This window comes from Anser brachyrhynchus, assembly GCF_964034855.1.
Source record: "Anser brachyrhynchus genome assembly, chromosome: 4".
Classification (NCBI taxonomy): Eukaryota; Metazoa; Chordata; class Aves; order Anseriformes; family Anatidae; genus Anser; species Anser brachyrhynchus.
The window spans coordinates 28,877,293-28,890,871 of record NC_137698.1 but is presented as its reverse complement, the minus strand read 5'-3'; the positions used below and the strand labels follow the sequence as shown (position 1 = coordinate 28,890,871).

The 13,579-nt window shown below is 39.0% G+C and overlaps 1 protein-coding gene across 4 annotated transcripts in view; it reads left to right on the top strand.

The window, feature by feature from the left end:
* The window catches only part of KLHL2 (kelch like family member 2), a 57,738-nt gene that overhangs the window by 11,794 nt on the left and 32,365 nt on the right, over positions 1–13,579 (top strand). The gene's annotated exons all lie outside the window — the stretch shown is intronic.

Here is a 13,579-nt window from a genome sequence, read left to right as displayed (position 1 = left end):
ACTCTGTGCCTACAAAGTCGTACTGTTTAAATTCTGGGTCATGTTGAAGGACCGTTGAAATAAATGAAGTCTGTTGATTTTAATGGGCTTAAGAATCAAGCCTCATGTAATACAATAATATAGATGGTCTACTCAGCCTAAAAATTAATGCTGTCAGCCACCTCTGTACCAGCCCCTCTCTGATACTTTAGTGTAATTTGCTTAAACAGAGGTAGATCTGCTCTTAAATGTGAAACTTGTCTTCCAATTAGTGTTCTGTTTGTCAGAATTATTTTTTTTGCTAGCCTTCAGAATAAATTATTTTTCCTGCTCAATCCTGTACCTTGCCAATGGCCTGTCATGCAGGAATTTTTAGCTTGTTCTGATTATTTTTTTTAAATCAACCAATATCTAGCATGAAGGTTTTTGCTCATCCCACACAAGTAGAGCTAATCAGTTTTTCTATTCAGCTGTGCCAAAAGCTAAAACTTCAATTAGAATAGAACAAACATAAGCTTAGAAAAACAGAGCTTATGTTTTCTAACCACAGATCCTGAAGACAAGGTAGATTTTACTTCCACTATCTTCTGAGATTCAGCTCAGATTTTTTGGTAAGTTTAAAAGTAGTTACATAACAGGTGATACACTTAATTTTCTTGTTTTCCTTCTTGCTTCTATGCCCTTGTTTCTGCTTTTGTTCAATGCTAGCAGTCATTTTGTTGCTCTTGCAGGGCACGAATAATGTTGCTATATTTGGCATTGAAAACTTCTCTTGTGATTGTGCATTCTGAAATTATTGGCTTTTAGTGGGCATTAGGCTGAAATAAATAGCTTCTTACTGACTGTCGAATCAGATGGAGTCACTGCTAGTTTTACCTATGCTTGACTGAAGGCCTAGAAATGGGGTTTCATACTACTAACTCAAATATCCTACTACTAAGCCTTCCAAGTTTTAGATCATACCATAAGGTTAGTTTGTTACCTTCTTAAAGAACTGTTTACTTCTGGTCTGATGATGGGTGTATGTAGTGAAAAATCTTTCTGAAATTATGCTGTCTTGCCCATCCTGTGTTTGTACAAACCCTGGGCAAAATCCAAAGGTGTCAGAGGTTGCCGAGTAGATCTTTTGGGCTTGATCTTGCTGGCTTTTCATCCTTAAAGCAGAATATTCTGTCTTGCTGGCACATCTTAATGGCCGTAATCTGGTACTTCTGATGTGTAACATCAGACTGGGTTTCAGAGGCAGCCTACTGTGTTCTGGCTGTAGGTATTGCCTAGGAGGAGGCAGTTTAACCTGATACTGTCAATGATAGCTCTTCTTTGTTCATGGGGAGTAAAAGCCAGCATTCTCTTTCTTTCTCATACAAGACCCATTCAAGACCAGAAACCTCCAGGTTTAAAACTCCTAAGTCTGATATGGCTTTTATTTTCATAGCTCCAGATTGCCTGCTGCTTGAAGATAAATAATGATTTTGGGGTTGGTAAAATAAGTAATATGGTGTGGTGAGGGATATTACACATTTGTGGTTACTTAAGTACTGGGAAGACAGTCAAGCTTTTAAGTGAATTTGGATTTATGGCAATATAGTTGTGTTTTAATGTCAGTATTGAATATACTTGTAATATTGTAATGAATGTAAAACTTTCCTTCCTTTGTCACCTTCATCATCTTTGTTTTATTAGTGCTAGCATGTACTGTTTATTTGCATTATGGCAGGAACAAACACAATGGCAAAACACCAATACACTGAAGCAAGTCTTTTTCCTCAAGTTTGAAAGTCAAGGTGGCAAAACTGTGAATTTCTGAAAACTTAGAATCCTAGCACAGGCTCTCAGGCTTCAGTTAAAGCTGTGTTCTCTCCATAAACGTGTTGCATGCTTTAGTGCTCAATTTTGTGTCCATATGTATTGCTAGAAGGTGTTGTGAACTACCGTAATGGTTCAGAATTTATTTTGTTGAAATATAGTTCCATGAAAACCTATGCCATGTCACCCTAACTTTGTATTTGTGCTAATGTGCTTGACTGGAGCTTCAGCTTGGAGGTAGCATCTTATGATTCTCATTCTGATATCCTTCATGGGATTTCAAGTGTGTTACTCTGCCTTTTCAGGTTATGCATAGTAAGAATTAGTGTTGAATTCATTTCTAATATGGGATGTTTGGAAAGGGTGTGAACGCTTCACATTCAAGTGATGCAGAATTGCTAAGCAGCCTTTGGCACGAAAACAGCTACACTGTGTATTTATGAATAACTGATTATAAATGAATATTTAATGGAGTAGCCAATCTCACTGGTCTTTGTCAACAGGTGAGTAACGAGAAGCTTCTTTCATTAATACCTTACTTGATTTAGACATGAACAGGAGAGTTGTCCCTTAAAGCTTCTTTGGAAGTTCCAAGTAAGAACCATTCTTTTGTTCCCCACTATTGTGTTCTCACTTGTATGTTTTTGAGCAAGAAGGATTTAGAAAAGTCGGGTGTAATCAGTGAACGAGGAGAAAAAATTTTACTTAGTGCATCAAACTGTCAACACTGGAGGAGGCCCTCAGCGCTGGTTATTATTTCCTACATAAGTTAAATGTAGAAGAAAACAGTTGTTCTTAGTTCAGTGTCAATCAGTTTTCCCCACGCCCCCAACAGTTAGACAGCTGGTATATGAAAGAGATGTATGTTCTCCATTTTCTTCTAGTATTTGTCCTTCATTTAAAGTTACTTATTTTATCGTTCCTCAGTAATGGCACTCACTTAGCATAATGCTATACCAGTGTTTCTGTCATTTTTACTTATTATGTCACATTTTCCTACATACTCACCTCTGTTCTCCTTTTTTTTCCCAGAAATGGCATTAACTGTCAGACCTGATGCTGTATCACGTTTTAAGAAGGGATCATAAAACTTAATGTTTTCAGAAGGCAAATCAACTTTCTTGCACATGAAATTTTTTCAGTTCCCATATAGGTACTAACTACACGCAGTGCACAACGTGGGGGAGTTAGTTACTATAAGAAGCTCATGCATGAGTAACTCTCCCACACGATGCGTATGCATTTCAGCATGTATTTAGTCAGCCTTACACCTAGGGTAAGCCGAGCAAAAATGTATCAGGGCAGGAACATGAGAAGAAATTCCTGCATATTATATATTCCTGAATAATATATATTGCAAATACGTGAACACACAATATAGGTGTATGTTTCCTTTATAACTCTCAACTGTTTGTGCACAGATTGCCATCTGAGGCATAAGGCATGCTTCCATTCATATTGTGTCCTAGGGCATGGTGATGAGAGTTTCCAGCATGCTTCACTCGAGGTGCTCTAAGGACAGTGCTACTTTTACCATTCCTGATCTTTACTGGATACTGACTGAAAGGCAAAAATAAAATTTTGTGCAGCATGTTACATTCCTTGTTTGTTCCTCTCCTGAACATTAAGATGACTCAGGGTCAAAATACTGAGAATAAATTTTTATGTTTAGAAGTGGTCTGTTTGTGATGCATCACCTACAGTTTTATGTGGGTTGGACATGTAAAAATGATCTCTGTTTCAGGGCTAACAGTTTCTTCTGAAACTGCTGTATTACCAGAATATCCAAATTGGTCACAAAATTGTGTTTTTCCTTAAGCCTGTCTTTTGTGGTGATTTTAGATTCCCTCCTTCAGTACCCTTTCCACTAAGGGACAGATACACCAGTTTATTGGATTTTAATTCAAAAGGGGGGTCAGGATCATAGAATGGCTTGGGTTGGAAGGGACCTTAAAGCCCATCCACTTCCAACCCCCTGCCATGGACAGGGACACCTCCCACCAGACCAGGTTGCCCAAAGCCCCATCGAGCCTGGCCTTGAACACCTCCAGGAGTGGGGCATCCACAGCTTCGCTGGGCAATGTAATCACAATGGGATTACCAGTTCAACAAATTATGGTACATCAGCTACACAACAGCAGCTGCTTGTGGTTTTACCTTCAACAAAATATAAAAATTATTTAGTGTAAGACAGTTTGTAAGACTCGCATTACTCTACTTTGTATTTGCTAGTCTTTGAGCGCTTACTGATCAAATTAGTATAGTTGAAATTCCAGTGAGCTTCAGAGCAGTACTGTCTTTGTATTTGAGCTCAGAGTCAAAATACTTCTGGGTATATTTTGATGCTTACCAAGCTTTATCCTCAGACGAGATATTGTGTATACAAACTGGTGATTAAACTAGCAGTCTTTTTGTAAGTTAGCAGAATTGTGACGTTAGAAAGAGCATAAAACACATGCTGCATGTTTCTTGAAACTAGATTTGTTTCAGGTACCCAACTTTGAATGTTTTCAAGAGTTTCTAAAGCCTGCCATTAAATTATACCCTTTGAACACTGAAGAGCATCTCATTTCCTGTATTGGATGAATGGATGCCCATTACCTTCCAAAGGGTTATATTCAGTTTTCTTTTGAACGTAGCAGATTTTCCAGTTTAGATGAGGTAGACTTTTCCTTTCTAGAACTGAAAGCTGCCTGTACTTTACAAACTCATGACTGGGCATCGTAAGAGGAGAGAGTTCATTTAGGTGCTTGAGCAGAGACATGCATTCTGTGTCCTGGAAGTGTGCCTGCTGCTGTGTAAGTGGGTGGGAGAGATAAAAGAAATATTTATTCTACAGAACTGAATGCTGTGAAGCTTTCATTGAATCTTATCATAAGGTAGGTTGGTTCTGTTTTAAATATATCGCCATATATATATATATATATATATATATAAATAAAAGTGTGTGTGTGTAACTGCTTTGAGCCAAGGGAATGCTGAAACTGCTTCCACAGGAACTTGGCTGTTCTCCTTTAGAGAGCCTATGAAAGAGTTGCCTGGAAAAAAATGCTGCAGTTGGTTTAGGAACCTAAGAAGGGTAGGGAGGGAATGATTTTGGTCTTGATGATCGTGCTGTAAGTGATGATCATAAGTAAATCCCTACTGGTCATAATTAACACTCTGAATGTCACCAAGACCAACAATTTATATAGGTCCAAAACCTCCCCAGTCAGACTCGCCACTGAAATGCGGTACTCCAGAAGATAAGCTTATCGTGAATTAACAGCAATCTCTGAATGGTTTTCAAATAGAGTGTTATACACCAGACAGTGCAGCTTGGTGATGACAGTGTGGGTAATGATAGCAAATTTCGTGGCTAGAAACAGTCAGTCTTCTAGCAGATGCATGTAACTCAATAGAACTGTTACTGCTGTACCACAGGTTGAATTTGATATCGCCTAAGTTTGCAGGCTGGCTGTTGATAAAGGCTTTCTGTTTACCTCAATTTGCCTTTATTTACTGACCACAATTACTTGGTGACAGCATTTTGAAATTATTCTTCAGACAATACTTGTACTTCCTATTGAAGTCTTGGCTATATTATTTATCAATTGAATAAAAGTTTTGAGTTAGCAGATGTATCTTTTAAGACAGTGCCATCATGTCTCTCCCCACAGTACCAGGTCAACTTTTTGATCTTGGTTTAGCTTCCAAAGCCTTTCTAGAAATGCCACTTGAATGTTTTTGTGATGAGAAAAGAGCACAGCCAAACTTGTGGCCGTGTATTCTTGCTGTTTAGCTGCTGCTGTTGGAAGCAACATCCTGGGCCACGCAAGCATCGTTTTGAGCCAGCAGGGCTTTTCTTAAGAGGCTTCTTGCTAAGTTTGGCATGCTTGTAAAGGAGAATGAAGTTATTGGTCAGAAAATACTATTGCTATTGAATAAAACAGTGATACTTTTTTTTTTTCCCCTTGTAAATGACACATTTTTTGGAGTGAATACATTTACTGTAATCTGTTTCTTAAGCCCTCCTGAAATAGCAACAGAAAAGGTGAAGCAGTATCACACTGATTTCTTTGTGGTAGTTGCGTTAGATTTTTTTTTTTATAGAAATATCTCTGACTGTAATGTAAAGTTTATAAATATCATTGACAACATCTTTTGAGCTGAAATCTGTGAGTTGGTATTTCCTGTGATGGGGATTTAACTTGACAGTAACTCTCGGCACACAGTTTTTTAGACAGACTGTTAGGCCAAATGTTCATTAAGACTATACAGCCATTTTTCAAGCTGTTCATATAGTTTTATTTTTCTGAACTGATATTGAATGTGCTGTAAACTTAACATTTTGGACAGGTTTGGCTGATGACAATTGATGGAGTTGCTCTAAAATGGTTTTTATTTCCATGTAAGGTTAAATAACATGAAATGTGAAATTGTCATACTATGTGACTTGTCAGCACCACCCAAACAAAAGTGGTCTTTTGTACTGTGGTCTGGTGCCTCAAATTGGCACAAATGAAATCTTGTGTCAATATTTTGACCTGTTAAAGATGTGATAATCATCCTCCATGCTGCAACCCTGCAGCAAGTACATGTCTGGAAAATGTTAGCTAACGTGAAGGGCCAAGTGTTAAACCATATACCTGAGCCCTTCTTCTGTGAGTTCCCGTGGGTACAAGATATTTTTTTCAAGATACAGCTTTTATAAATGAGGTACAGGCACACCACGTCTCATCAAGCAGAAGCAGTTAATGCTCTGACTAAATTGTGAGTTGCATTACTTTTCATTTTAGATGAAATATCTCTGTCAGATACGTGTGATTAACACCGTTGTCTGTAACTACTGCTTCAGCTACTGGACTATCAACTTAGAATCAGGGCTAAACTTCAGGAATGCCAATACCAAACATTTCTCTTAATAGCACCAAGGTATTTGAAGACTGGTGTGTCCTAGAGCGCAGTCACCCAGCCTTACTGCTTGCTCCTTTCCTGAATTTCATGGGTTTTGCCCCTGGGAGAACATTTGGGGAAGAAAGAAAAAGGGAAGGCTGAACGACAGCAGTATATATAGAGATCTTAAGGACAGAGGGAGAGGGTATCTAGACTACTATTCTTTCAACTTCTTGGTTGATGAAACATCTTTAGTGTTTCTTTATCAATCTTTTAGGTGATAATTTGTGTAAAATGTTTGAAACCAGCCCTCCTCCCCCTGCATCCCACCAATGCTATATGAATGGCTAGGTGCTAACTACTGAACCTTGATGTGATGGGTTGCAGTCCTGCTTGGTTCTGAAGGAATTACAAAGCTGCTTGTGATTCTCAGCTCCCTCAGGTTCTGTAGCCTGCACCAGTGGGTGTTTGCTGGACTTGACTTGATCTTGAAACCTTTTTTTAATTTTTTTTGCTGTTCCTCATCCTATTTCAGTTTACCATCATTTTTATACTTCCTCAATGGAAAGCTAGAGCTTTCTGTCCATAAATAAGCTCTTTTTTTTTTTTTTTTATTATGTGGTTTCTGGCAACTCCACTGATTCTTGAAAGTATTTTTCTTTTAAATTGAGTTTTATGTAATAGAGATATTGAGTATCAAAAGTTATCATTCGTTGGTGATCTTATTTCCTTGACACAGGTAGTATTGGAGCTTTAGGAGGAGATGAAATTCTTTATAGGATCATCTTACAGAGCTTTAAAAATAAACAGGGTTTTGGTTTTTCTGACTATCATGGCTGTGATGGCATTGCTACTAAATTCTGGAAATTCTTGCAATTTACAAAGTTGTAACCAAAGTCGTTCAAGTTAAAATATTTTATAAAATTAATGACTTCATGATTGAAACTGAATTATAAAATCACTTAATCCTGATGTGGATTGAAACCTCTCTTTATATAGTAATCCAAACTTTCATTTTTATTATTTTACGCCTGCAGAGTTTCAATAACATTAGGGGATAGCTTACACCGCACAGAGGCATTTAGATCCAAGCACATATGATGAGTTTGATTACAAAATCTATTAATAGAAACATTAAATTTTAGTGGGCAAGAATTTAATGTTGGACTTGACAGTATGCCTCTTTAAATGTCTTGGTCGTCTTGGAAGTGTACCAGTGGAGCACCACTGTATTTTGCTTTTATACATATTTTAGATGTTATGCCTCAAGCAACTGTCTGGTTACCTCTTTTGACCCATTTTGTTGTATTTGTGACAAAAGCTTTGAGGATTTTAATAATACGGGGGCAAAACTAATATGTGACTTAGCTGGAGGAGAGACAGTGTCACATTTCTGGAGTTTGTACATATTGTAACACGAGTTAGGCAGCAGTAAAAGAGCTAATTTTTGCAGTGAAAAAATCCTACCATGCATTCTTCATTTGCTTGTATGTGGCTACGTTTCAAGAAAGTGTATGTAGGAGGGAAGGGAAAGGAGAATGGTGATCTTTCTACAGGTGTATCTTATTACCAATGAAAGCTTCATTAATTTGTGCTTTAAGTGAGTAAGCTCTGCATAAAAGATCTGTGGTCTTGTGCTAAGTAAAATAAAGAGGAAACAGCTTTGTGGGGAACCTTAATATTTTGTTGCGTGTCAGTTTTTAAATATGTACTGAATAGTATGTTTTGACTACATTTTTTTCCCCGTAGCATATCTTCTGTGGCTTTAGCTATTATGTATGTGTGAAGTAGAAACTGCCTGGTTTCTGGTGCACAATATTCATTTATTATGTAAACCCTATCTATTCTGCAGTATACATATTGTCACTCTCCTTTCTATGTTTTTATTTTCCTAGGAGTGCAAAACTGGTGTGTTTGGTTTGGCTGACGGTACGCTCCAGAGCCACACACCGTGCTGATAAATGTTTGATGCCCTGCTAAAACGTTTCCTTTTTTTTTTTCCCCTTGGTGACGTGATGGAAGGATGGATAGCACACTGTGTACTTTGCAATAGGAAGGTATTGGGGCCTGCTGAATCTGGTAGCAAGGCTGCTGCACCTCCATGTCCCCAGGGTCCAGCCAGCAGGGAGGCTGAGCTGTCTTTTCGATACAGACGTACTTCTATACAGTGTGGCCAACTGCAGAAATGAATGCAGGCAGAAATATTTTGCACTCACGCAAGCACGAGCAGCACCAAAAGCTTCACCCATGGAGGACTCTGGCTGATGAAGGGTGAAGGTGCGTTAGTGGCACATACATACGTGTACACAAACGCACCCTTACCCCTCAGTAGCTGGCTTACGCACTCAGTGTAGCTGTCCCTGGTGGATCCTGGCTCTCTTGAAGTGCTGGCACCTGGGCACATGAGCCTCAAGGCCTGCAGCCCTAGCCTTGGACACAACTACACATGTGTGTGCATCCCTCCAGTAATTGTACTAAGGTACTTGGTCTGTCTAGTACCTGGCCCAGGATCCTTGCTTTCCCTATGTGCCCCATACAAGTGGGGGTCTCATTTGTTCTTTCCAAAACCACCATAATCCCTTCCTTTTCCTCACTTCTGTCTTCAGTTGGACTGTATTCCCTCAAAGTCTCCTGTACACAACTGTGCAACAAACACTTCTTGCATTGTGGTGCTAGACCTAGAGAAGACCTTCCCACGTTCCATTTTGTGCAACAAGTGCTCCCCTCCTCCCCCAGTTCATTATTCCTGCTTCTTCATTTATTGATAACATTCTTTACTGTTCCCTCTCCTCATTTCATTGGTTATGGATGACAGGCTGAAGTTCCAGGAGGGAGGGAGCAAAAGGGATTTGTAGAGAAGGCAACTGCTGTTTCTGTACAGATTTAGCTTTGGTTAAGACAGAAATAAATGATGACAGGAGCATGAGAACCAGGAAAAGCAGGTGTTATACTGATATGGCATCTGCTGTTCCCTCAGATATTCACGTTTTTACGTCCCTGACCTTTATTTCCTCTAGATACCTCTGCTGTTTCTCTCTTCTCTAAGTGATGCTTTACTCACATCTTGCTGGCATTCTCCAGCCGATTAATCTTTTTATAACATTTTCTTTTTCCTGTTGTCTGGCTGAATGGGAGATCCCAGAACTTTGTTCATAAAGAAGATTGGGTAGGTAGAAGGGAATGAGCCTTGGAAGAATGAAGAGAAATCTGGATGGAAATCAGATCTGTCTTAGCAGCTAGAAATTGTGATAAAAAGAAATGCATAAGGGACAAACAGAACTGAGATGTAGCACAAGAGATAAAGATGAATCTTAAATCTTAATCTGAATTCAGTTTTACAGGCTGAATCACAGAATTTCCCTATCTTGAAATCTTTGTTCCTTCAGAAGGTGTTTTGAGGGTCAGGGAAAAAAAAAAAAAAAACCAGACTTGTTTCTGCTTATTTGGAAAAGAGATTTTTGGGCAGAGAAGATGAGGAGGCTTGTAGCTTGACTTTGTCAGAATGGTCTAAGTAGGAATGAATCAGAAACTCATGGAGGAGGTGATGAGGTGAGACAGAAGTGGGGTTGAGACAGGAGTACATTATAGAGCAGATACTGATCTGTAATCCTGTTTTTGGTAAGCATGTGATTCTGATTCCTGTGGGAGGTGAAGGGGAAGTCACTGAGGGATTTAAACAGGCATGTTTTATTTAAATTATAAAAATAATAAAACACTTTTACTCATCACTGCAGCTCTAAATAGAACAGCTGTTCATTTCCTGCATATTGTTTCTTTAATGAGTGATTTAGAAAGTGTGTAGGCTGCCAGGGCCGCGCATGAGCAAGGTGCCAAGAACTAATTAAGGTAGAAAGTCCCAGTTATGCCAGTGGACTGTGCAAGGTGCGTGCTATTACAGATCAATGATAGGTTGAGAGAATGGGTCAGAAGATGAGGACTGAAGCAAATGAATAAGAACATCAGATCACTAGGGCAAAAAGAATTTTATAGACACCTAAAAAATTCTTGCCATACCCATAAGGAAAAGAAACCTCTAAAGTGAGGTGGCTGAGATTGCATAGAAATGTTTTATTTTCTAGCTGGCTATTCGTTGCAGTTTCAGTTTACGCTTTTAGTAAATCAGTACAATGCCACTAGTGATCCCGAGTATTAAAGAGACAAGTTTTTTTTTTTTTTTTAGTTAGTGTCAGGTAACGTGAAGGAAGTTCAAACTGTATGTGTTTTCAAACTCCGAGTTGTGCATAGCTCCTAAAATCCTCCTATGAGGTTTGAGTTCTTTGAGTGGTCCAGAAATAACTGCTTCAAAGGCTTCTGAAAGTCAAGTTAGTTGTAGTCCCTCCTAAATTGTCATGTGATGAGCAATAAATAGATCAAAAATCCCTAGGGAGCACAGGAGGAAATAGGAATAAATACTAGGTTTTCACTGGATCAGAATGGTTGTATTGTGTCACAAGCTTCCACAGAAGGACAGATTTTTAAATTATTTTTTAAGAGAAGCAGAAGATGCAGATGATAAACTGATTTAAAGATTTTCCAAGGCCAGACAAAACCAGAAGATTTCACTGCTTTCTAGCTCAGCTAGATGTTGGGCTAGCATGATGGCAGACCAAATTAAATGTTGGAAAGTGTAAGGTAATGCATGAAAAGAGAAGTTTGAATTACTCCTACATGTTGCTGCGTTCTACATTGACAACTTTTCCCAGAATAGACCAGCATACTGTAGCCACTTCAGAAAAGCTTCTGCTCATTGTGAAAGGGTGGCTTTAAAAAGGAGCTTACAAAGTGGTGTAGCAGCTTGTGTGCATCATAAAAATCAGTGTTCTCACCTGTAACGCTTTGCTGGATGGTCTGACATATGACAGGAATAGCACATTAGGCTTAAAAAGCTGTTGAAGCCATGGAAAAGCTATCATTTAGGAGAGGGAGAGAATTCAGGCCTTTTTTAGGGTGACTGTGAGATGACTAAAGGACGACTCAGTATTTTTCCTCCAAAATCTGTTTGTTTCAAAGATTCCACTTTACCCTTTTTAATGGTAAAAGGATGAGTTATTTACTTATGCTGAAAGGCAACACGTTTTTCTTTAGGGTACCTAGAGAGGAATGCACAAAACATTTGTTTGTATACGTGTTGTTGTTATTTAACATGCTTAACATGTTATTACTTGGCATGCTTAAACAGCGGGTGGTTAATGGGTGGAGCCTGTTGCTGCAAAATGCATATGAGAGGAGCTGCTTAAGATGCAGAATGTGAGCAGTGTGCTTTTCTGGCTCTACTGGTTGGCTTGGAAATACGTACCTCACCTGTGGACCTCGGGTTACCATTTGATAGTGTTTCAAAGCAGGTGTTTTCACTCAGTGAAGTTTCCCTCTGTAATTAGTTGAGAGCATAGCAGGTCTGTTTCTGTGTTGGATTCACCTGCTGTACACTCCTTCCTCCTAGGTTTCCTCTGTCATTTTTCCTCGGAAGGAAAAAAAGAAGAGAGGGAGGAAGGGATGGGGAGTGCTGACGGAAAGCAGCGTGGTGCTGTGAAGCTGCAGCCCCGTAATACTGGGTTTAGCCACGTATCGGGGAAGGGAGGGAGGACATAACAGGTTCTGTCTTGAAGCAGCTGCCAAACTCGCTTCCTGTGCAGCTGAGACTGGGTGAGATCCCTGACTGCTTCTGGCGGAGGTAGACAAAAATAGTTACAAGGATGAATTTTTGTGATTTGTTCCTCTTTATCTTCTCTTCCTTCCCTCATCTTAAAAGAAGCCTGTGTGCCTGACACACCACCAAGAACTTTAGTCACCACCACGATCTCTTACTGTGTTCTTACAAATTTGGAAAGCCAGGCTCTTGTCCTGTTGAAGTCCTTATGTTTATTTTCCTGGAAGCACTGAATGCTGCCATTTTTTCTCAAGTGAAGTTTGGCTTTAACTAGAAGTACTGGCTCTAAAATGTTCTAAAAGATGAGATGTATCCTGGTGTTTCAAGAACAAGCTATTCTTTATGTTTCAAGGAAATATTCTTTGTTGTTGCTGATTTACTTCAGACTGTGGGGTTTCATGCACCTTTCTCTGATGGTGGATGAAGATGGATGTTCCTAGATTACCTGGGATGAATGGACTATTGTTTGGGTCTAATATATAGTTATCCCTGTGTTTTCTGTGTTAACATAATGTAAGGTTGGTCTTGGAACTGAATGAAAGTGCTTAGCTTCTGCACCAGAAAGATGTTAGTGTTCTAAAAATGTCTTAAAAAGTAGGGTGAGAAGAACATGCAAATGGAAGAGCATGCAGAAGGAAACTTGGAGAGTTTATATATATATATAAATATATAAAATATTATTTTATATATATATAATGTTTTCAAGCAGTTGACTTGGAAGGCATGCCTTGCTTTTTCTTTTTAAGACATGAATTTTATGCATCGTTTGAACATCCATTTAGCTGCAAAATTGTGAAGTTTTAGGTTAGCCTGAACAATATTTTAGCTCTGTTTTATGAGCAGTAGGCAGCTAGAACTGGGATTCTGTTATAACAAGTGTTATAGCAACAAGCTATAAGTTTGCCGTGGCCCAAAAGAAGAAAGGTGGGGGGTGTTGCAGAGCGGAAGGGAAACAGATGTGATACCAGGTAGGTCAGAAGTAGTCAGGACTGAGATCACAAGTTCTCTGATTCTGGAACCTGGTGCCTTCATTCTGCCTCTCTAACGTCGTTGCCCTTTAACTAGGTATTAATAAATAAGAACTTCTGTATATAAACTGTCTTCTTAGACAGAACAGCTTGTGCAACTTCTCTGCGTCTGTGATCTTCAAAATCATCATGTTCCTAGGCTGTGTTAGGTTCTTCTTTGCCACCTTGAATGAATCAGCTTCTTTCATCTCAGCTCTGACCTTTACTATAGGCACCCATGTATCTATTTCCAGTGATGACAATA